This window comes from Lactuca saligna, chromosome 4 (assembly GCF_052625555.1).
Source record: "Lactuca saligna cultivar CGN05327 chromosome 4, ASM5262555v1, whole genome shotgun sequence".
NCBI lineage: Eukaryota > Viridiplantae > Streptophyta > Magnoliopsida > Asterales > Asteraceae > Lactuca > Lactuca saligna.
The window spans coordinates 118,029,038-118,054,428 of NC_136420.1; the positions used below are offsets into that span (position 1 = coordinate 118,029,038).

Sequence of the window (25,391 nt, forward strand, 5' to 3'; positions counted from 1 at the left end):
CAAACTCTTGGAAAACTTTGAGAGAGTATACACCTTGTATAAAATCGGCCACACACATGCACACACACACTAGTTCACTAGTTTTCTCTTAGGCTCCATTTCATGCTCCATAAGCATGCTTATATAGTGTGCATGGTTAGGGTGAAACCCTAATAACCCATGTCTTTTCCTTTTCCAAGGATCCATGGGTTAAAAGCTCCATGGATCATCCATGGACTTCCACATAAGCCTAGCCCATTAACAAATGAGTATTAGCCCACACTATATAAAACAAATAGCCCATAATTTAATTAGTATTCCTTTTAATCTCTAAATTAATTCATAATTAATTTAAGACTAAAACTAATTAAATAACGTAACTTAATATTAATATATTATAACTCATAATATATTAATAAACCTATGTGTATAACTCTCATAAAATTATCCATAATAGTTTGGATGAGATGCAACCCAAATGGACCATGCCGGTCGGGTCAAGTATATACCAAATAAGTTATGGACTTAGACACCTTATCCAACAGTTTTCCCTCAAGATTTAGTGACATTATCTATATGGGGTTTGATGTACCATCTACACGGATCCTAATAGTCTAAGATATCTCATGGATCAGTCGAATCCGAATATGAAACAGCGTTGATGGCTTGACCTGGTAAATGATTTTGACTACGAGCTTATGTATCATACCGGTAAAGTAAATGTGGTTGTTGACGCTCTGAGTCGCAACACGGCTAGTACTTCTGGGGGTTTATGCATGACGATTTCTATCGATTATCCGTTTCTAGATTTGATTAGGTAGGCTCAGGATGAGGGAGTAAAGAAGTAGAATTGCAAGCAGGAGAAAATCAGGGGTGGCATTTACAAGTTCTCTACTGATAGTCATAGACTATTGACCCAATGTGGTCGTGTATGGGTGCCATTTTCTGATGGAGTCTGACAGATAGTTTTGGAGGAAGCTCATAAGTCCAGATTTTTTATTCACCCTAGAGCCACCAATAGCTATTGGGGTTTGAGACTTAGTAACTTGTGGCTATTTGTGAAGAAAGATATTGCATGGTACGTGGAGAGGTGCTTGACCTATTGCATGATCAAGGCTAAGAACTAGAGACCACACAGAAAGTTACAACTTTTAGAGGTTCCTATATGGAAATAGGAATAGATCACCATGGATGTTATCACAAGGTTACCCATGAAGGCTAAAGGATTTGATGCAATTTGTCTCATTGTGGATCATTGAACCAAGAGTTCCCATTTTGTAGCTATTTGGGAGATTCCGTCGTCTGAGAAATTAGCCGATGTGTATGTATGCAAGATCATTACTCACCACGGGGTTCCAATGTTTATTGTATCGGATCAGGATGTTCAGTTTACTTCATAATTTTGGCAAGTTCCCCAAGGAACTAGGTACGAGATTACATTTTAGCATTGCCTATCATTTGCAAACAAACGAATAGAACGATCGAACCATCCAAATGCTTGAGGATATTTTGAGATCCTGTCTCATATATTTTAGTGGGAATTTGGACTCCTACCTTCCCCTAGGTGAGTTATCATACAAAAACAACTACCATTCTAGTATTGGTTTACTGCCTTTTTTTGCTTCTTAATACGAGGAAGTGTTGTATATCGGTTTGATGGGGAGAGGTTAGCCACAAAGTTATGAGTAGGACCAAGGTAGTTCTTCATACTACATAGATTATATAACAGATCAGAGAAAGATTGTAGACAGCCCAGAGCTGGCAAAAAAGTTGTGATGACCAGTGATGATCAAACATCGAGCTCCAAGTAGGGATTTGGTGCTTCTGAAGGTGTCACCTTCGAAGGATGTCATCTGGTTTCTGAAGTAGGGCAAGCCAGGCCCCCGGTTCATCAATCCCCTCCGATTTATCGCACGAGTATGAAAGGTTGCATACCGTCTGGATTAACTTGATGAGCTTAGGCAGATCTACAACACTTTCCATGTCTCTCAGTTACAGAAGTGTGTAGCTGATGGTTCTACATTGAATCCTTTGGATGACATTCCGGTCGATGAGTGCTTAAATTAAGTAGAGAGTCCGATTGTGATGCTCTACAGAAAAACAGAGACTCTATGCAACAAAATGGTGAACATGTTGAAACTGTAGTGGCAGCACTAGAAGGGTTATTAATGGACCTAAGAGTCAGAGGACAAAAAGAGAGAGAATTACCCCGAGTTATTTGCGGTGGTGGACTTGAGGATGAATTTTGATTCAATTTGGGGAGATTTGTAATACCTGGATCCCGAGGTGCTTAACAATTTCACTTTTTGGCATTATAGGGATTGCCAAAGCATGGTGCAGGCACCACGACATGAGAAATTAAGATAAGATAAAGGGTACATTTAAGCCACCATGGTGTGGAAATATATGGGCACTGCGTGGCAGGTGAAAACTGAGAAATCCTATTTTTCCTGGTTTTACTCCCTACTTAAAGAATGAGGAGACTAGTTTTTCTCATCCTCAACCTCCTTAAGACTTGAGAAACCCTAATCCCCTTCCTCCTCTATTTAAGAATTTTTTTTGTTGTACTTTGATTCCATTTAAGGAAGAAAGAAGAAGAAGTGAGCAAAGATTCAACAAGCAAGTCCTCCTCCTTTGTTCTAACACTCTTCTGGACCTTCGTAATGTCTAAGACCAATGTTTTATCATGATTGGTTGCTAGAACTTGAGTTTTGTCCCTAAATCTTCATGTTCTTGTTGGTTGGAGTGGTGATCTCTCATAAAGTTTACAAGTTTATGAATCTCCAGACCATTGAGGGTATTTGGTGCTTTGGACTTAGATTAGTAATGTGTTTTGGTGTCATGCGTAGATTTTTTGTCATAAACCTTCTTTTCGACCTAATGGGAGTTCAATACACGCATTGGACATGCGTGTCTAGAAATCATGGAATTTTATTTTATTTATGATGGGATAAATCGTTTTGGAAGCGTTAGACCAGAGGTTTACAAGATTAAGTGCTTATTGGTTTAATCCAAGTTTTGTTTTGCCTCTTTTGGACCTAAGAGTGAGATCTCTATCTCTTGGAAGTATAAAGGGTTAAAGTTGGGAACTTTATCCACTTGGACTACATAATTGACTAGATATGAGCTTTGGAACTCGTAGAATCAAACAGAACGACTTAACATATTAAGCTGTTAGGAGCTCGGTACCCACAGTGTGGCCTTAGGTCGCCACGGCATGCAAATTGGATAAGGCTCGTTTGTTTTGTCAATAAGCCGCCACAACGTGGCCTTTGGATGGCGACAACATGGCGACTAGTTGAAGGTTGACTTTTGACCATTAACTTTGACCAAGTAATGTTTTATAAAATTTGGCAAAAAATATAAGAATATATTATGTTTTTTTTTTCATATTTATATAAACTACTTCAACGACAATTATTGTAATAAATCTTTATTTATAAATTTGTCAAAATTTTCATGTTTGTATCGTCGAACGTTTTTTTTTAAGTTTTGTAATTTTTTTTCCAAATTGTTTATCAGTAATAAAGTTAGAAAAATTATAAAAATTTTAAAAAAAACAAAGATATATATGTTTTTTAGGCTAGAAGATGTCTGAAGATGTTAGAAGACTCTGGTCCACATCTACGCCAAGAAGAGGGCGCGCACACATTTTTAGGTCTGCAGTCTTCAAAAAAATAAACAGTCTGCGAATGCTAATATCTGGGCGTGGTCTACGCGACACGGTAAGAAGAAGCCACGCAGATCTGCAGACAATATGCAAACACTACCTAAGTCTCAGGAATTGTTATTAAGGATGTTACTAATGAAGAAGCACAAAAGAGCTAGAAACATAACATTGTTGGGGTGCTTAAACAATTTAAGAAGCTTATGGATCAAATAGTCGAAGAGCCTTCTACTAAAGCTATGTCAAAATTGAAGATTTTTGAAGCATATTGTGATAGCAAAGAGAAAAAATATGAAATTTTTAGGAATGATACTCTCACATTCAATGATTCACCTAGACAAGATGCCATTGTTATGTCAAATATCGAGGAGGTAAGTAATCCTGATGTCACTGTAAATGCAACTAATATGGATACAAACATCAATTATGGTGAACCAATCATTACTTCTCTTCCTGAGATGACGGTTGTTACAACACCGAAGATCCTATTTCCACGTCTGGTGTAGAGGAGGGTAGGTCTTCAAACATCACTGAGAACTTATATAATAAGGACTCAAATGTTACTATGGGTGAGGAAAATTCAATATCTGGTATCTATACTTCAACTTTTCCACCACCAACAACTTTGACTATCATACTGACAACAGTTTATGTTGTTTCTCCTACTTTTCAAGGCATCATCAATGAGCCTATCACTTCTTTATTCTCTTATCAATCAACAGATCAAGATACTCTAAATAATGAAGACGAAGAAGATGAGATGGTTGAATTTGCTAAGCTAGAGATTGACCATGAAGAAGAAAATGTTGATGACAATGCAATTATGTTAGGAAAGCATTACAAAATCCTTAACTCTAAACTCAACCCAATTCTTTAATTTTTAAATGATATTATTGGCAAATCCTCTATGAATGGTGAAAAGGTTGAGCATCTGTTAAAGTCCCAAGAGTCACGCAAAAGGATTTTGATATATAATGTTGTTACAAGTTTGAAAGAACGTCTTGTTACTTAATCGAGTTCTTACAAACATGAAGTCAAAGAATTGTCGAAAGTTGATCGTGAGTGGCATGAAATTTTTGAGAAGCTTGTGAACTTTTCGAAAGAATCCATTGAATCAAAGCTCAAGTATTTTGTTGAGACGTTTTCAAAAGAAGCAACGAAGTTGGATAAGTTTTCTATGAGTCCTAGTTGTCAAAATCGTGATCCTAATCGTAGGACCCTACTATCCTAGATATTAAAAATGAGTCGGATCGTAAATGGATCCTATTTGGGGTAGGATCGCATGTAGGATCATAGGATCAGGATCTAATCCGATCCTATCTTCCTTTGATTTTTTTTCCAAATGAACTTTTTTACCAATTTTATGTCTTTTACCCTTCACCAAGTTACCGTTTATCATTTTGTGTTGTGACTTATTACTAATATTTTGAAGTTTTTATAACTTTTGAAGGAAAAATTAAAGGTTTGAAATAATCTTTACTTTTTAAAATTATAAATTAAAAGTATGTTTTATTTTGTAGGATCTTGATCCCGATCTTACTATCCTGATCTTGCAAACCCAAAAATGATCCTACATAGGATCTTGATCTTGACAACCTTGGTGTGAACATTAAGGATAAAGTTGAAGTTCTTATGAATGCAATTTGAACCTTGATTCAACATGTTAGTTCCTTCAATATGGATTATGTTGGTGTGTTGAAGCTTAAGAAGGAGTAAGATGGTAAAGCTTTTACAATAATCGAGAATTTGCTTACTCGTTTTCATGAAAGAGTATCAAAGTTTGATTTTCCATCCACAACATTGACATCTCAGAAGAAAATTCCTTCGATGGTTTCATCAGTGGAGTCATGTTATAAGACTGTACTTGTGCATATTCTTGATTTGGTTCTTCAATTACTCACCAATGCTCCACCCCTATCAACTAATGTGTCACAAGGGGGAGATAAAGGGGATATCACATTGAAACATAATGGAGAGGACAAAGGCAAAGTTGTTAGGAAGGTGTTTTCTATTCAAAGCCTAACTTCAGTACACATGAAAGTCGTTATGGAATCTTTGACAACAACAACAATAGTTGCTCCAAATATTGAATTCAATATGTCTAAGCTGCAATTGAAAAAGGTATTGAACATTAATTAGGGAGGTTTATGTTTCTCAACAATTAAACCTATTACTTCTAATCAAAAGATAAAGGAAAAAAAATGCTCATGTGGAACCTACATCTGAGGAAAAAAGACACTAGTTATGGCCTTGATATGGCTCCCTCCCATTCTAGTGAGTCCAGGTGAAAGGTTCATGACTTTCCCCTTGCAAAGAAGCTTCAAGAGCTTGAATTTGAAAGAATGAAGCAGCAAAACAACATAATGAGGATGAGGGCGAATGCCTGACAAGTCTTAACTAGGGAGATCCTAAGAGGGTTTGGTTTCATAAAATGATTGAAAGTGAAAATCTTGAAGAGTATATTATTTTGATAAACGACCAAGAAATATCTACCCAACTAAAGATTCAGACTTCAACCAACTGGATTTTCAAGTCAATCATTTGATGTTTATCTTTCCTCATTTCAAGCTTACTGAGAATTATAAGGATCCCGACGAGTTTAAAAAGTTAAATATTCGTTTCTATGTGGTGCTAAGGAAGAATGAAAAAGATATGTGGTCTTTGGTAAATATTAAACTTATATCAATAACTCATGATACTTTGATTGAAGGAGTCTTGAAAAATTATCGATATAGTCTAGTCCGGGAAAACAATGTTTTATTTGACTTCACCATTACCGACTTTCCTTTGATGAATTTGGTTGATCTCGTCATGATTGCGAAGATCTTGGGAGATTTGATTAAATCCCAAATTCACGAAAAATCTTCGTACATCATTGGATATGGTCACATCAAATGCTTTTTGGACTGTTATTATGCTTACCTAGCATTAACATATCTTGATCTTTCCACTGCCATCAACAAGAATTTGAAAGTTTCTAAGGCTTTGTTGAAGGTATAATCAAATGGTGATAATCATGAAGATGGATAAAATGTCAATCAACCGTAGGGGGTTGTCCAAGGCAAGAATAAAAAAGGAGGGAAGAAGAAATACTTATTCCATATAGATGATGTAGAAAGATTTTCTAATCAACATCTTTCAAGTATCCTTCTTTGTATCAACAATTGCATGAATAATAAAAATGCAGATAGAGTGGATATAAGGAAGATCATTGTCTGGTACATAAGGATTAAAAGAGTTTTGCTACAAATGATAAAGACACTACCCTCGGTCTGAAGATTCGGTATGTGATCATAAAGTTGGGGGAGGGGTGTGGAGTTTTATTGGTTATGATATATCGAAGCCTAGGTAGCTATCTTCGTAGATTATATTTTTTCAATAACGATGTTCTTCATGACTTTGTTATGTATATATTTTACTAGGCACGTTTGTTGTTTCGTTATTAATATCAAATTCATATTATACATTTTCTATCCATTGAGTACACTATAAATATAATAGGTTCATAAGTCAGATGTAGCCTTTTTGTGATGGTGTGCACTGTACTTTCTCTGTCTGCTTCTGTCTTGTACCAATCTAGATATTAAGGTGAATCAAATATCTTATTTACACCTTTTCAGTGGTCAGGATGATGTAGCAAAACTTATCAAGAGTGGATTTAGAAGAATCAATAACATGGATTGGATATAGTTTCATGCTTTATAGTCTTTTTTTCTTTTTTCTTTTTTAACTATGTTTAGGATTTGAATGGGACACCTATTTGTGTTTCTAGACATGTTTTTGAAGGTTTTTGAACTCTAGTTTTTGTTAGATGATGTAAAATACTCTGATACTTTCCAAAATTAATATTATTGTTTTATGAAAATATAGGTAATTACACCTTTTTTCTTGATGAAAGACCAAAGACTATTGTAACATTATTCATGGTATAATCCATGAGCTTTTGGTAAGCATATTTATGAATCATCAAGTACAAAATCAAACAAAAATTATTTCTTTTTCCAACTACATTATTTTTTTGTAGTGTTCTGGGTTGAGATAGTACATGAAACTGTTTCACAATTCCATATATGATCGATAAAATTTTGACTAAGATGCTCGTAATCCCTATTGTATCTAAGTATCTCATCCTTTTGGCCAGTTGATTCTTAACATTGTTTTATGAGAGCTCTAAAAAACTGAAAGGTTTCAGACATATGTTTATTCAGGTAAACATGTTTATACCTTTTGAAGGTAACAAAGTTGGAATTATCAAGCATTTTGGTTAATATGAATGGTCCATTAGTGTGAACTACTTTCTACAAAGAAGATATGCATTTTTTATAATATTTATGGTCATATGATTTATAAAATTCTATCCAACTAGATACTTGGTAATCTAATTCTCACTTATATGTCCAAGAAAAATGACTCCACAAATACATACCATCCAAACCTCTTTGATATATTCAAATAAGTACATATTCTGGTTAATCTAAATGGTCCATTAATTAAACTAACTCTAATAGATATTCTCATATAATATACTGCCTTTGTCACCTATCTTGATAAATAATATTTTTCTTTATCATTAGAGATATCAACGGGGCAAACAGGATAGGGGTTGCATTCCCCACCCCTCCCAGAAACATCTAGCCTTTCCACCCCCACCCCGCCCCGTTCCCCCACCCCTGATTGATTTTTGGGCTACTTTCTTTGGGCTAAAAGGAACTATTTTTTAGGTAACAAATAGTATTTATAGCATAATTTTACATGTTATATACAACTTAATAACATGCTTTTTGTTGAAATTTGACAGGTCAAAATCATGACTTTCTTTTAAATATGTTAAAATGTTATACATTTAAATAATTCAGAACAATATCATGAAACACACTATCAAAAATTTTAATCATAAGACTATCGACTAAACATTTGGGGAGAATGAGTTATCTTTTGATCCTTTTAATAGTAGCAAGGGCTCGACATTCATGATCATATTATCTACTCTATGTTTTAGTCTTTTTACTTCATTTTAGTCACTACACATTCTTGAAAATGTAATTACTTTATGCTTACTAAAATTATCAAGGATTATAAATCATATTCTATTGGTATTACGAATTTATAAATCTGAATGTGCCATATTTTTTGGCATGTAACTTTTCATTTCTTTCAGATATATTAGGCATGTATGCTTTCTTAGTCCTTTTCTTGTTATGGAAATAATATCCTATCAAAATAGGTCTCAAAAGAAGCCTTCCTTTTTTCCTTGGTGTTTTGTGGTAGAATCAAGTATACGAACACTAACCACCCTTTTACCCATGGAAAATTGGCTTTTTTCTTCTTGACACTTCCATTCATGATAACAAATATAAAAACATTTGAAGCTAAAGTTTATATAATTAACCATGTAAGTTCCAAAAGACCCTCAACATGTCATGCAACTCGTTCATGGACATTTTCATATTGTTCATATAAAAATCAAAGTGAACTAATTATATGTACATGTCAACTAGTTGATGATGATTAACCATATTCAACTCCCAACTTAATGAAATTCCATATTTCTTCAATATGTCAATATATTACATACACTTAGTTTCTGCTCCTTCCCACAATTTAAAATATAATGGTCGGAGAAACCTCATGAAGAGCTTTATCTAAGACATGATCTTTCTTTTCATGTAAGAGAACTATTCTCAAACTATAAATTTACACAAGATTGGTCAGTCTTATCAGCTTACCATTTCAGAGAAATCTTCAGAAAAGTCCCAATATTTAAGGAAAAGTTACACTTTAGTCTCAAGATTTTTTTTTTGAACGAAAAAGTCCCGAAAACTGGCAAAAATTTACAGTTTGACCCTTTTTGACCGCTTGAAACCGGTACCAAATTAATTCGAAACTATTTCGTAAACTAATCCAAAATATTTGGACTTTTCTGTAAACAAAAAATATTATGACTTTCTGTACACAAAAATATTAGGACTTCTCTACAAACAGAACCCTTATTGTTGTTGTTATTATTATTATTATTATTATTATTATTATTATTGAAAATATAAATAAGAATACTATTTTTTGAACTTGTTATTATTAATATTGTTACTAATACATATGAATGCATTAAATGAAAAAATAATATTAATGACATTGATTAAAGGTGGAGGTGAAGGAGATGTTGATGCTTTTAACATTGAAATCATGAATGTTTGCTTCTATATTTTTACTTTGTATATGGTCATTTGACATTTTTTTTTATTGTTTTCAATTCAGAATAATAATACTTAACAATTTAAAAGAAGTTGCATATTTGTAAAATTGTTTATAAATAGTTTAAGCTAGAATGATTTTTCACTTTGTATATAAAAATGTTTAAGCTGGAAGGATTATTTTCCAAATCCAACAGATCCACTACAAACATCTACATAGGTAGCCCATATCAAAATTCAAAAATATTAATTACAATATCTTGTTTAATAAAAAGCAATACGATATGTTTTTTGGATTAATACTTTCGAATTTTGATTAATACTTTTGAATTATTCCTATTAATTTTTATTAAACAAAATATTGTAAGTAACACTTTTGAATTTTGATATGGGTTACTTATGCATATGTTTGTAGTGAATTTGTTGGATTTGGAAAGTAACTCTTCTACCGTTAATTAAAATATTGTAAGTAACAAAATATTGTTGGATTTTGAAAGTAACTCTTCTACCGTTAACATAGGTAGCCATATCAAAATTCAAAAATATTAATTAAAATATTGTAAGTAACAAAATATTGTAAGTAACACTTCTTTCAAAATGTTAAGTATTAACATTTTGAATTGAAAACAATAATAACAAATATGAAATGACCACATACAAAGTAAAACTATTCAAGCAGACATTCACGATTTCAATGCTAAAAGGATCACCATCTCCTCCACCTCCACCCTTAAACATTGTCGTTAATATTATTTTTTTTCATTTAATTCATTTATATGTATTAGTAACAATATTAATAATAACAAGTTGAAAAATAGTATTCTTATTAATATTTTTAATAATAACTAGAAAGGTTACCCCCACTATGCGGGGGCCAGAAGCTTTCAATATTGTTTCCGAATCGATAAATATGACAGACGTAGGAAGTGGAAGGATGAAAAGTGCGGGCTTTGCCCCGAAGCGTTTTTTTCATGTTTTTATGAAAAAATATAAAAATTTTGACTGCAAGGACTAGAAGTGTCAAAATGGCTAAAGAATTAAAGAGGCAGGAATTAGCAACTTTTTAGAAAATGAATCAAAGTTGTCAAACCGTTAAAGTTTTATGGCCAAACTTTAAATATAAAAAGGTTCCTAAAAAGTGTTAAAATATTGATTGGAATCACCAAAAGTGTCAAAATGGTTAAAGAATGAGGAGCAAACTTGCCAAAAAAACTTCCAAATTTAGTATTCCTAATATTCATTTCTTTAATATATACTATGAAAGTACCCCGCTTTGTGGGGGTCGGATTTCAATTAAATCGTTTGGAAAAGGAGTTTACGTTAGATATTTTATTTATTTATTTATTGAAATGGACATATTATCCATCAATTGCATAATCCATGAATTAGATAAAGTTGAAGCCAATGCTCATTACACCCGAAAGCAATGCATCAATTCATATCCATATTGTAATAATCACAAAATATTCAACTTAATTAAAAAGTTTTCCTATCTATACTAAAAAAAAAATAATAACTAAGCGACTGATGATGACATCACTTTACCATGACCTTCATTAACCATAAGGGAAAATAGGTAAGTGGATTCGCATTCTCTTTCGTTCCTTGAAGCGGATCTTTTGCTCCTGCCATTTCAATAACACAGAGAATGATTTAAATCAATAATTCACATTAAGAGTGGTAATATTGATTTTACATAACACACATTCCAAGGCAACAATTAAGAGTACTGGGAGCAAATGTAGACAACAAACCTCAGCAGGAGCTTTATATCTTGGGCCACCAAGAAGACCTTTTCCAAACTTACACATAAAATCCCATTTTTTTAAAATTATCTTTATTTCAAATAGAAACGGATTTGTTAGCAATTGTTGAGGTAAAAACAAGAGATTGACCTCAATCAAGTGTACATCATTTCTGCCAAATAACCGAAAAGGAAAATATTAAAAACCTGGTTGTAGCATTTCATCGAGTACTATGAGTGCATTGTGAAACTTGTTATCAAATATCAACGTAAGTGGGCATGCATAACTTAATCATGTTGTTGGGGAGCAGTGATTTGGTATCTGCAAACAACAGCATAAAAGTAAAAACCAATGACACTATGATTAAAAAAAATCTTAAAACATAAGTTTTTATATACCATTTATCTAGGTTCAAAAGTCTAAACTTTATAGCCATGTTGCTTTAACTCCAACTCGATAATTTCTGTAACAACCCGAAACTTTGCTTCCTCGCCATAACCGTTCCGTCAAAACTTGTCTTAAACGAATTGTTCCGAATTCGTCCTGAATTAGGCTAATTAAGTCAAAACCTTTATTTTGACTTGGTAAATATCAAATCATGTTGGAAAAATATGAAAACGTCCCGAACTAGTAATTTGAAAAATTATAGTTTCGACCATATCGCGTAATGACAACTTAATCGGGTGCGACCAAAAGCCCCGTTTAAGGTCAGTATCGGGTAGAATTTCACCGTGTCCAAGTTTTTGGACCTATATAAACGTGTTTAAGCACCCATTTGAAGCTTTTTCTTCCTCTCTCTACTCTCTCTCTCTAACCTCTCTCCTAAATCCAGAGTTAAGGGTCCAAATTATCAATTTAAGGCTCCAAATCTTTGAGGTACCTTCCATAAATTGTTGTACAACCTCTATAGCTTTAGAATTCGAGTTTGAACATTTGATTAGGACCATTATTATGAGTTTACGGCCCTAGAACAGTACTAGGCCGTAAACTCAAGAAAATGGGGGGTTTTTAGAGCAACAAAACCCTTGCAAACCTCAAATGGACCTTAGACATGGCTAAATGACTTTATGGAATGGACATAGAATGCCTTAAACTATAACTTGAAGCATTGTGTATGAGTTTACGGCCATTGAAGGTGCCTAAGCCGTAAACTCACATTTAAAGGAGTTTTAAGCCCTTAAACCCTCCCTAAACTCAATCAAGCCCTAGTTATGATTTTTAGAAATTATGTAATGGACTTGGAACTCATTAAACATCAATTTTGAGAGGTTTATATTAGTTTACAGCCAAGGCATATGCTTGGGCCATAAACTCCTCAAACATGGGTATAAAATCACTTCTAAGGTGTTAGAATGCCATCCAACACCACCAAAAGCCTTGGAATAAATTAGGGAACCAACCAAAAATAGTTTAGAAGCCTTAAACACATCATAAACCCTCTAATTGAGAGTTTACGGCCAGAGCATATGCTCCTAGGCTGTAAACTCATAAATGTATGTCATTTGAAGCCCTAAACTCACCCTAAGCCTTGTAAAAATTAGTTGAATCACATGTGATTAATCCTTGGCCTTCAAATTAATATAGATGGATGTGGGTTAGAGTTTACGACCGTAAACTCTTAGTTTACAGCCATAAACTCTTCTATTAATCCATATAATGATTTAATCCCTTTCAAATGTCCAAAAGCCAAACCTAGCAACACCCATTATTTGATTTAAGGCCATTTTCCTCATAAAAACACCTACCATGATTTTACGGCCGTAAAGTCATGGGGATGTGGTGTTTAGGCCGTAAACACTCCCTAAGAGTTTACCTTTGAAGAATAAACTCTAAGTCCTAGCCATTCATGTCCTAAAACGCCACCCGGGTCACTTCAAACGACCATTTTGGAGTGTTTTCGCGTCTTGGATTGTTCAAGTGTATCTAATTAGTTATTTAAATCTAATTAGATATATATTTTTGTATTATTTAATATTACATAGGAACCTCGCTCGTATTCAATCCTCGGTTCGACGTTTAGCATCCCATTCGACACTTTCCGCATCCGGTGAGTTCATACCCGTACCCTTTTTCAACTGTTTTCACTGTTTTCAGGGGGAATACAAGCAAAAGTACAAGGAAATCTTGTACTCAAACTTATTGTTTTCAGTTTAATCATTTTCATTCTGTATGTTCTAATATCAATAACTGTGTTTATCAAGTAGTTCGAATTACGAATTTAGCTTTCAAACTAATCATAGATTTCTCGGTAAAATGTTCTAATCTAAACTATGTTTCAAAATCTAAGAATAACTTATACTAATTTCCATTTATAACTAATTACGAATACGAATACGAATACGAACCTATAACTAGGATTAGAACGAATACGAAACTATAATTAGGAACAGAACGAATACGAATTCGACTGCGAATACGAATACGAATAGTATTAGGAGTAGGATTAGGGATAGGAATGCGACTACGAATACGACTGCGAATACGAATACGACTGCGAATACGAACACGAATACGAATAGTATTAGGAGTAGGATTAGGGATAGGAATGCGACTACGAATACGACTGCGAATACGAATACGACTGCGAATACGAATACGAATACGAATAGTATTAGGAGTAGTATTAGGGATAGGAATGCGACTACAAATACGACTGCGAATACGAATACGAATACGAATAGTAATAGGAATAGGAATAAGGAAACGAATACAGTAACGAACACAAATACGAACACGAATAAATACAAGAATATGTTTAAGAATAAGGACATGAATATGAAGATATGTATCTAGTATACTCCAAGATAATACCATTAGACTTTCAGAATACATAGTTAATACAATAGGTACGAAAAGAAATAAATCAGTATATCGAAGTTCAGTAACTAACATTTTACTTTAGGAAAGTACGGGACTTTCCTGAGGAAAACATGATATTACTTAATCACATGTACATCATTTACATCTTTAACATCGTTCACATTAGAAACCAACATGCAGGAAAGCATGGGGCTTTCCTGGGTAACACTTATATAACTAGAAATAGTAACAAACTGAATAACATTACATCTTTTACAATTGGTAATATACAATAAGGAAAGTATGGGACTTTCCTGAAATCATAGATAAACAACCAGAACCGTGTAACCTAGCAATCGATCAAACTTCTCTTTTAAGAAAATATAGGATTTTCTTGGATAATAACTTTTCGGTAAACTAAAGGAAATTCGTACATTTTCACAAAGTAAACATCTTATGAACTCACCAGCTTTATGCTGATTTTCAAACTGCTTGTATCCTCAGGTCCGCTTTAGACAGGTACCCGATGATCTCTTTTGGCGAAGACAGAATGCATAGAAGATTCGTCTCTCTTTTGTTGAAACTATGTATCTATGAAAACTTGTACTACTTTACTTTTCAACTGATGTAATGAAATCTATGTAATATTTATGTTTGTGTTTTACTTTGCTTACTATGTACATTGGTTATGATTCTCATGAAGTCACCTCCGCCCCGAGACGTTTCCGCCTTCGGTTTCGGGGTGTGACAGATTGATATCAGAGCCCTTGTTTATAGTGAACTAAGTATACCAAACGTTACATGGTATAAGACTATAAACATTAAGGGTCCTAAGTGCTCTGAACTAAAAGTATACCTCAAATATAAGTATTTTCAAAAAGTATACAAGTATCCTAGTCGTCGAGAATCGTATCTATAAATAAAACAGAACATAAGTAAATGGGTGTTGTATGTTGCAGTTAAATCTAGGCAGTTATGTAGTCATGTCTAGGATCAATATATCCTGATCAACTATATTCATTCGAGACACGGCCAACATGTGCTTGGGAGTGACTGTGGAATACGGCATACCTAAAACTTACCCAAATACCACAAACAACGAGTCGTCGTTGCGGTGAATCATGAAATACTATGGGAGTATTTCTGAATCCAACATTATAGTAGAAATTCCTCATTCAAACATTGCCTCTCGATCATTCCGTTAGCGATAAATGTCTGCTTTGATAACTCATTCCTGTTTATTCGCTTAATAGAATTACATGTCTGTCATAAAGAGAAATCCTTTGTTTCATATCTCTTTATTCAATTTAGAGGACTTATTATCCTCTTTTTCCTAATCCTTTAGATTGAGATGTATTAAAGGAAAGAACCTAGCACGAAGAACAACGACCCTTCATCTCCACCCTCGTCTCGCTTCGACCCTGTGATGTTCCAGTTGGCTGTATCTGCTGCAGTGACGGCTGCAATGACGATCTTGAACCCTAACAAGTCCATTGGTCCAGGATATGACTCTTACCCCCAAAACCGTGAAAATGTTCAGAAGCATCAGAATGAGTTTGATAAGAGTAATAAGGTTATCTTGAAGAAGCGAAAGGGTCAGAGTTCCCAAGGACCCTCCAAGAATCCCAAAAATGTGGCAGTCCAAGTTGCTACCAATCTTGTCGCTGTTCCTAAAGTTCAAGCTACCACTACTCCTGTTATTTCGTCTAAGGCTCAAGAACCTGTCACTGGGTATGCTGGTAATCTCCCTTGGTGCAGCATGTGTAGTTATCATCACCGTATTCCTGGCCCATGTCGCAAGATGATTTGTAAACACTGTGGCAAGCAAGGCCATCTTGCTAGGAGCTGCAGAACCCTAGTACAACACCTTGAACAAACTTCTGAGTCAAGTATCGAACAGGTCTGTTATAAGTGTGGAGAAATTGGGCATTTCAAGCGAAACTGCCCAAAAGCAACAACCCCCAACAATGTCAACAACGCTGGGATGGTCTTAACTTTGAAGCAGGAGGAGACAGCTGCTGATCCCTCTAACGTCGCAGGTATATTTCTTTTCGACAATCCTTGTCCTCGCATCCTTTTCGAATTCGGTGGTAAGAAAATTTTATTAACCATTCATTCATTTATTTTGTTAGACATAGTCCTCGTCTAATAACCAAATCAATGATCGTCAAGATAATTATCAGTGAGAACAAGTGCATAAACAACATATCTCTACATTGTGTCCTTACCTTGAATAATCATTCATTTCTTCATTAACCTGATGTCAGTTTCAGTGAGAGCTTTGATGTTATCTTCATTTATGTATCGATTGAGCCCGACTGTGTTGATACATCTCATTATAGAAAACCGTTTGTCTCAATCTTCCTTCTGATCAGACCCTCATAATTCATGGTGATGAATTTAGCCCAAACCTTCACTTCGTTCAATGTGTCAAAATGCCAAAGTTCATGCGAAAGAAGTGTCAAGTATTCCTAGTCCATATGATCAGCGAGATACAAGGAGTTAAAGACACCGATAGTAAGCTTGATAAGGTATGGAAAACTTAGTCTGTGGTACATTAGACCCTTTTAGATTCCCTTTCAGATTGATTCCTTAGCCTTCAACTCTGAAATACCTTCAGTAATTAGCAGCGTTCATCCCATACCTTGCACCTCTGTCCTTAATGAATACTTGCCTGATAAAACCACAAAAAAATCCATTCTAGTGTGACCAAGAACCTTAATATACCTAAACCCCCTGGACTAGCAAACTAAGATCATAGACCAAGTAATCAAGCGTTGGAAACTGAGCCACGTCCCGTTAGTGAAGGTTCCAAGCGAGAACCTGAATTCACATGGGAACGCGAAGACCCCATACAGCAGACACATCCACACCCCCCCCCCTTTTGTCCATAATTTTGTATCTAAATTCTTAAATTTCGGGACGAAATTCCCTCTAACGGGGGGATAATGTAACAACCCGAAACTTTGCTTCCTCGCCATAACCGTTCCGTCAAAACTCGTCTTAAACGAATTGTTCCGAATTCGTCCTGAATTAGGTTAATTAAGTCAAAACCTTTATTTTGACTTGGTAAATATCAAATCATGTTGGAAAAATATGAAATCGTCCCGAACTAGTAATTTGAAAAATTATAGTTTCGACCATATCGCGTAACGACAACTTAATCGGGTGCGACCAAAAGCCCCGTTTAAGGTCAGTATCGGGTAGAATTCCACCGTGTCCAAGTTTTTGGACCTATATAAACGTCTTTAAGCACCCATTTGAAGCTTTTTCTTCCTCTCTCTACTCTCTCTCTCTAACCTCTCTCCTAAATCCAGAGTTAAGGGTCCAAATTATCAATTTAAGCCTCCAAATCTTTGAGGTACCTTCCATAACTTGTTGTACAACCTCTCTAGCTTTAGAATTCGAGTTTGAACATTTGATTAGGACCATTATTATGAGTTTACGGCCCTAGAACAGTACTAGGCCGTAAACTCAAGAAAATGGGGTTTTTAGAGCAACAAAACCCTTGCAAACCTCAAATGGACCTTAGACATGGCTAAATGACTTTATGGAATGGACTTAGAATGCCTTAAACTATAACTTGAAGCATTGTGTATGAGTTTACGGCCATTGAAGGTGCCTAGGCCGTAAACTCACATTTAAAGGAGTTTTAAGCCCTTAAACCCTCCCTAAACTCAATCAAGCCCTAGTTATGATTTTTAGAAATTATGTAATGGACTTGGAACTCATTAAACATCAATTTTGAGAGGTTTATATGAGTTTACGGCCAAGGCATATGATTGGGCCGTAAACTCCTCAAACATGGGTATAAAATCACTTCTAAGGTGTTAGAATGCCATCCAACACCACCAAAAGCCTTGGAATAAATTAGGGAACCAACCAAAAATAGTTTAGAAGCCTTAAACACATCATAAACCCTCTAATTGAGAGTTTACGGCTAGAGCATATGCTCCTAGGCCGTAAACTCATAGATGTATGTCATTTGAAGCCCTAAACTCACCCTAAGCCTTGTAAAAATTAGTTGAATCATATGTGATTAATCCTTGGCCTTAAAATTAATTTAGATGGATGTGGGTAAGAGTTTACGGCCGTAAACTCTTAGTTTACAGCCATAAACTCTTCTATTAATCCATATAATGATTTAATCCCTTTCAAATGTCCAAAAGCCAAACCTAGCAACACCCATTATTTGATTTAAGGCCATTTTCCTCATAAAAACACCTACCATGAGTTTACGGCCGTAAACTCATGGGGATGTGGTGTTTAGGCCGTAAACACTCCCTAAGAGTTTACCTTTGAAGTATAAACTCTAAGTTCTAGCCATTCATGTCCTAAAACGCCACCCGGGTCACTTCAAACGACCATTTTGGAGTGTTTTCGTGTCTTAGATTGTTCAAGTGTATCTAACTAGTTATTTAAATCTAATTAGATATATATTTTTGTATTATTTAATATTACATAGGAACCTCGCTCGTATTCAATCCTCGGTTCAACATTTAGCATCCCATTCGACACTTTCCGCATCCGGTGAGTTCATACTCGTACCCTTTTTCAACTGTTTTCACTGTTTTCAGGGGGAATACAAGCAAAAGTACAAGGAAATCTTGTACTCAAACTTATTGTTTTCAGTTTAATCATTTTCATTCTGTATGTTCTAATATCAATAACTGTATTTATCAAGTAGTTCGAATTACGAATTTAGCTTTCAAACTAATCATAGATTTCTCGGTAAAATGTTCTAATCTAAACTATGTTTCATAATCTAAGAATAACTTATACTAATTTCCATTTATAACTAATTACGAATACGAATACGAATACGAACCTATAACTAGGATTAGAACGAATACGAAACTATAATTAGGAACAGAACGAATACGAATACGACTGCGAATACGAATACGAATACGAATAGTATTAGGAGTAGGATTAGGGATAGGAATGCGACTACGAATACGACTGCGAATACGAATACGACTGCGAATACGAATACGAATAGTATTAGGAGTAGGATTAGGGATAGGAATGCGACTACGAATACGACTGCGAATACGAATACGACTGCGAATACGAATACGAATACGAATAGTATTAGGAGTAGTATTAGGGATAGGAATGCGACTATGAATACGACTGCAAATACGAATACGAATACGAATAGTAATAGGAATAGGAATAAGGAAACGAATACAGTAACGAACACAAATACGAACACGAATAAATACAAGAATATGTTTAAGAATAAGGACACGAATATGAAGATATGTATCTAGTATACTCCAAGATAATACCATTAGACTTTCAGAATACATAGTTAATACAATAGGTACGAAAAGAAATAAATCAGTATATCGAAGTTCAATAACTAACATTTACTTTAGGAAAGTACGGGACTTTCCTGAGGAAAACATAATATTACTTAATCACATGTACATCATTTACATCTTTAACATCGTTCACATTAGAAACCAACATGCAGGAAAGCATGGGGCTTTCCTGGGTAACACTTATATAACTAGAAATAGTAACAAACTGAATAACATTACATCTTTTACAATTGGTAATATACAATAAGGAAAGTATGGGACTTTCCTGAAATCATAGATAAACAACCAGAACCGTGTAACCTAGCAATCGATCAAACTTCTCTTTTAAGAAAATATAGGATTTTCTTGGATAATAACTTTCCGGTAAACTAAAGGAAACTCGTACATTTTCACAAAGTAAACATCTTATGAACTCACCAGCTTTATGCTGATTTTCAAACTGCTTGTATTTTCAGGTCCGCTTTAGACAGGTACCCGATGATCTCTTTTGGCGGAGACGGAATGCATAGAAGATTCGTCTCTCTTTTGTTGAAACTATGTATCTATGAAAACTTGTACTACTTTACTTTTCAACTGATGTAATGAAATCTATGTAATATTTATGTTTGTGTTTTACTTCGCTTACTATGTACATTGGTTATGATTCTCATGAAGTCACCTCCGCCTCAAGACGTTTCCGCCTTCGGTTTCGGGGTGTGACAATTTCTCTTGAATCACAAGTATAAAATAGAAATTAAAACTGAAACAATTTATCTCGTCTAGACATAATGAGGTTGTTTATTAGTGTATCTAAAATAACCTCACATATTGAACAACCTCTACCACTTGATCAATGAAATCTATTTGAAATTAATTTTAATATTTCATCAACCCCTAAACACAAAATAAGAAAAAGTAAAAACATAAACAGCCAAAAAGGAAAAAAGATGAAGGAAACTCCGTTATTTGTGCATTTTGCTCCATGAATTGCAAAATATGAATAAATTACTTAAATGAGGGTAAATCACAAAGAGCATCTAATCTAATGGAATACGTATAGAACTTGAGAGGGTAGGATGGTAAATTCAAAGGAGAGTCACCAGAAGCGGGTGTTTGGCTAACAGCAGTCGTGCCTGAGAAATAACAGCTCCCTAGAACCTGATCTTTCTTTTGATAATAACTATTAACAACAAAATTGCAATGATCATTAGCTGTATTAGGGTTAGCAGAAGCCCCATTTTGAGCGATCTCAACACAACCGACGCATAATTAAGGTCCTAAAACATTATACAACCCAAGAAAATGCATTAGTTTTGGATATGAAAAGGACAACATAATTAAGGACCTGATTAATTAGCTGGTAAAAACTAATCTGGAAAACGGAGTCCAAAATCAACACCAGTATCGACACAAATATAGACCCTCGAATTGAAGCAGAAAGCAGGTATATCAAAAAGGTGTTTTAGTAAAAATTTAATAGCCAAATATATACGCTATTGAAGTCAGGATTCCCTTATCGTATCTCGCCCACAGCGGACGCTCGGTGCCCGTGCACTCGCGGATCAGTAACTTAGGGTTTGCTTCAAAAGCCCTAAATCCCACCCTTGTTGGTGACAGACGAAAAAAAAGAACCTGGAATGGGTATGGCAGTAGGTGTCGGCCTTATATAAGTGTTCGATTGAAGGGCGGCTCCAAGCGTTAATCAAATGGAGACAACGAACACTATGGTTGGTTCTACGATTCTTCAGCTAAAGAGGAAGGAGACCGAGTGTGGATTGACGGTGAGGTGAAGAAATGGATAGTCGGAGTGGTATTAGGGATCTTGAATCAAAAGAGAAAGAGAGAAAGATGTAGCGGTGGCCACCAATCCAATCCCCATTGGCGTAAACAATCGGTGACATTGGAAAACGTATTCTATGAAGAAGGGTGGGTCAATGGGCGGTGGATTCTTGAGGTGGTAACACGTAATGTGCCAGCAAGTAAAGAAACAACCTGGAAGAAATTGCACGTGTAATTTACTATCAAAAAGGAAATAAAAAAAAAAAAAAACCACCAATCACAACAAAGAACTATTGAATTGGGAACTCTTTCTTAATAATAATAATAATAATAATAATAATAATAATAATAAGAATAAGAATAATAATAATAATAATAATAATAATAATAATAATAATAATAATAATAATAATAATAATAATAATAAGGGTTCTGTTTGTAAAAAAAATCATAATATTTTTGTTTCCAGAAAAGTCATAATATTTTTTGTTTACAGAAAAGTCATAATATTTTGAATTAGTTTACGAAATAGTTCCAAATTAATTTGATAGCGGTTTCAACCGGTCAAAAATGGTCAAACTGCAATTTTTTGCCGGTTTTCAAGACTTTTTCGTTCAAAAAAAAATATTGGGACTAAAGTGTAACTTTTCCGTAAATATTGGAACTTTTCAGAAGATTTCCTTAATTTTCATTCTAGTTTGTTTTATTAATCCTTAGAAAATAATTACCCAAATCAAAAATATTATTTAAATAAGGTTAGAAGAAGAATTGTAACGAGTAATCGAAAGTAAATCAGAGTAATGATTTAGAATGAATACACAATGTAAATATGATCTGGTTTCAGCTTTGATTGCTTTTAGAAACTTTGAGTACAAAAACAGATAATACAAGTTGTGTGTTAACTCTCTTACCTACACTGAAGTTCATACCCTATTTATAGGATACTGAAAGTACAAAAAATACTAAGGATTCAACATTACTTTTCGACTGAACATGTGCCTTAGTAAATACATACGAAATCACAATACAAACACTTCGACTCTTTACAACATTTCGACGCTAACAAGGATCCATATTTCACTCCATGACGTGAAGAGGGAATCATAATTAAACCATTAAGTTATTTAAGTATGCAACACTATTCAAAAATTTCAATCACTATGAAATTCCTAAATCTTTGAGATTTGCTAACTAGGTTCAATGGCATGTTATCTCGATTATGCTCATCTTAATCTATGACAGAGATGTTGATCAACCATGAAAAAAAAAACGTGTGATCCTCGACTCAAGTTATGCTTGAGATTCACGAGTGCCATATTATTTGCAACTAGACCCTCAAATTGATGTGCTAGCAAACCGCACATGCTTGATCAACTATTTATAAAGAAAATGTGTGCTTTTCATGGGTAGCATAAGACTAACGTTTTTACTTATATAAAATGAGATTTTTTAATACTTTAAATTAATTCTTTTAACATGAGCATCATCCTATCAAGCTCTTTCGGAAACTCCACTCAAAATGCAAAACAAATAGTAAAGTTGTAAGTAATGAGCTTTTAAAATCCGATCTCATTCAGAATTAAAAGAAACATGCTTAAACCTCTTTTATACATTATAGTGAATGAGCCTAGTCATGTTAAGATTAACCATGTCCTATGGTGAAAATATCTCTCACTAGGAGCTCACTTAACATAACATAACAGAACAAACATGTCAAATTCAACATTTTTTATGAACAAAAAAATTTATATGGACAATGTTCGAGTTCTATATGTACCAACCGATTATCAATGCATATACATCTTCACTAAAAGATTTTCCCCACAACTTATTCTTATCATTTTGGTCATCTGAACATCAAATCTTGTTCTATTGATAAGAAGTATTTGACGATGATATTGTATTTATATTTGTCTTAAATCTTTCTATTTCATTTAATAGAAGCCTTTAATTAGCATTTTGTACTCTAGATATATTATTTTAGAGTAAATTATATGAATAATCCTTATAGTTTGAGGTAATATGTGTGTTTTATCTTTATTTTTTTTGTTCACATGGAATGGTCCGATATAATCAAAGATTTAGTTTTGCTAAAAATGATTTTTTAAATGGATCGATCTTTGGTTTGGATCCATTTTATTTTGTATTTAGTTTGGATCCGTTATGTTTTGTATCTAGTATGGATCTATTTTGTTTTGCATATACTATGTTATCTCTATTTCATTTTTTTTTTTACTATAATATGTTTGATTAATATGTAATTTTTTAGATTGGATTGTTGTTTGACATGGGAAAATGATTCCTGTAATTAAATATCGGTCACGTTATATTACTATTTTATATATAACACTATTAGTGTGTGTGAGAGAGAGAGAGAGAGAGAGAGAGAGAGAGAGAGAGAGAGAGAGAGAGAGAGAGAGAGAGAGAGAGAGAGAGAGAGAGAGAGAGAGAGAGAGAGAGAGGAGGTGACCATTAAGATACGATAAGCATGGATGTCTAGATTTTTTTTAAATTAGAAATAATAAAATATTAATAATTAAATATATAAAATATATAATCGTTTTATTTTATATATGACATGGATGAATACTAAACAAAACCAAATAATATCAACGGTAGTAAGGAAAAAAAAAAAAAAAAAAAGGTAGCGATAAAAAGACAATGACCATTCGTGTAATTCACTCGTATTTTATGAATGGAGTGAAATATTTATAATATATTTTATTTTGAACTTCAATTGTTAAAAATTAATGGACTAGACTTGTAAATTAAGAAACAGGCATAGTGCAAAACTTTATAATTTACTATTTATATTATTAGAATTTCTTGAAGTAGTGGTCAGTCGCACATTAAAATAATACGATCGGAACAATAAAGGAAAAAACAAAATACCAAGGCAAGTTGAAAAATACCTTTTTGGTTTTTTTCTTCAATTTATTTAATAAACTAAACCGCACTATTCCTCGCTTTTGACATGATGTTCTACTAATAATAAAACGACAAAAAACTGTTATAAATATATAATATTGATTTAGACAAAACATAGAAATGAGTTGTATCGTCACACGATTATTCTTACGAGTAATCTATGTTGTATGCCACTTAGTGTTTCTCCGATTAAGTGATACTACTTCGATGATCTTAGATGTACTAACGAAATTGAAAAACAAGAGACTAAGACTTCAAGAATACAAATAATATTTGTATTAAGAGAACTCAAGAGCTTACAACAACTTGTTAATGGATTGCTACAAATGACTTTACTCCTGTTTATAAGGTTCTTATACCTCCTTAAATGAAAGTGTTTATATCCCGATCTTTTTTTTATTATTCAAGATTGTTACTACATGATCTTTATATTTCCAACATTCTAAAATGTATCATACTAGTCTACCATGTTCTAGAGAATTTTAGGATGTTCCAAGACCTCTTAAGTTATTCTAGTATCCTTTAGCATCCTCTGGATTGTTCTAGGTTGTTCTATAATTCTCCATGAACTTCTATAAAAATCTAGCATCTTCTAGACAATTCTTGGACGTTTTATATCTTTCTTGGGCCTTCTATATTTTTCTAGAGTTATTCGGTGTCTTATGTCGCTTTCTCCATTAGCATCAATTTTTGTTGGGTATTCTTGATAATTTTGGCGTTCTCAAGTCTTCAATATGTATGTCTTGATCCTGCCATGGATCTTCTTAGGGTGTTTCTTTTTCTCCAAAGTGTTTCTTCAAGTAAGGTATGTTTTATTTTCTTAACGCTCCTTTTTCCTTAGGTCCTCTTTCAACCTCGTAAACTCTTGGATCAATCTTCAAGTTAGATAAGGATCCCTGTTTCTTCAAGTGTGTCTCGTTCATTCCAACTTCCCTTTTCGGTTTTGTTGATACTTGAAAGTGACCATCGACAGCTATGGAGTGTGTTGAAGTAC

The 25,391-nt window shown here is 34.0% G+C and overlaps 1 long non-coding RNA gene across 1 annotated transcript; it reads right to left on the reverse strand.

The window, feature by feature from the left end:
* Window positions 1–11,788: 11,788 nt before the first annotated feature.
* On the reverse strand, window positions 11,789–20,738 carry LOC145039081 (uncharacterized). Its single transcript, XR_013679721.1, has 3 exons — window positions 20,700–20,738; window positions 20,511–20,550; window positions 11,789–11,903 (listed from the first exon to the last, which is right to left on the reverse strand). It is a non-coding gene; the product is annotated as an uncharacterized LOC145039081 (long non-coding RNA).
* Window positions 20,739–25,391: the final 4,653 nt, after the last annotated feature.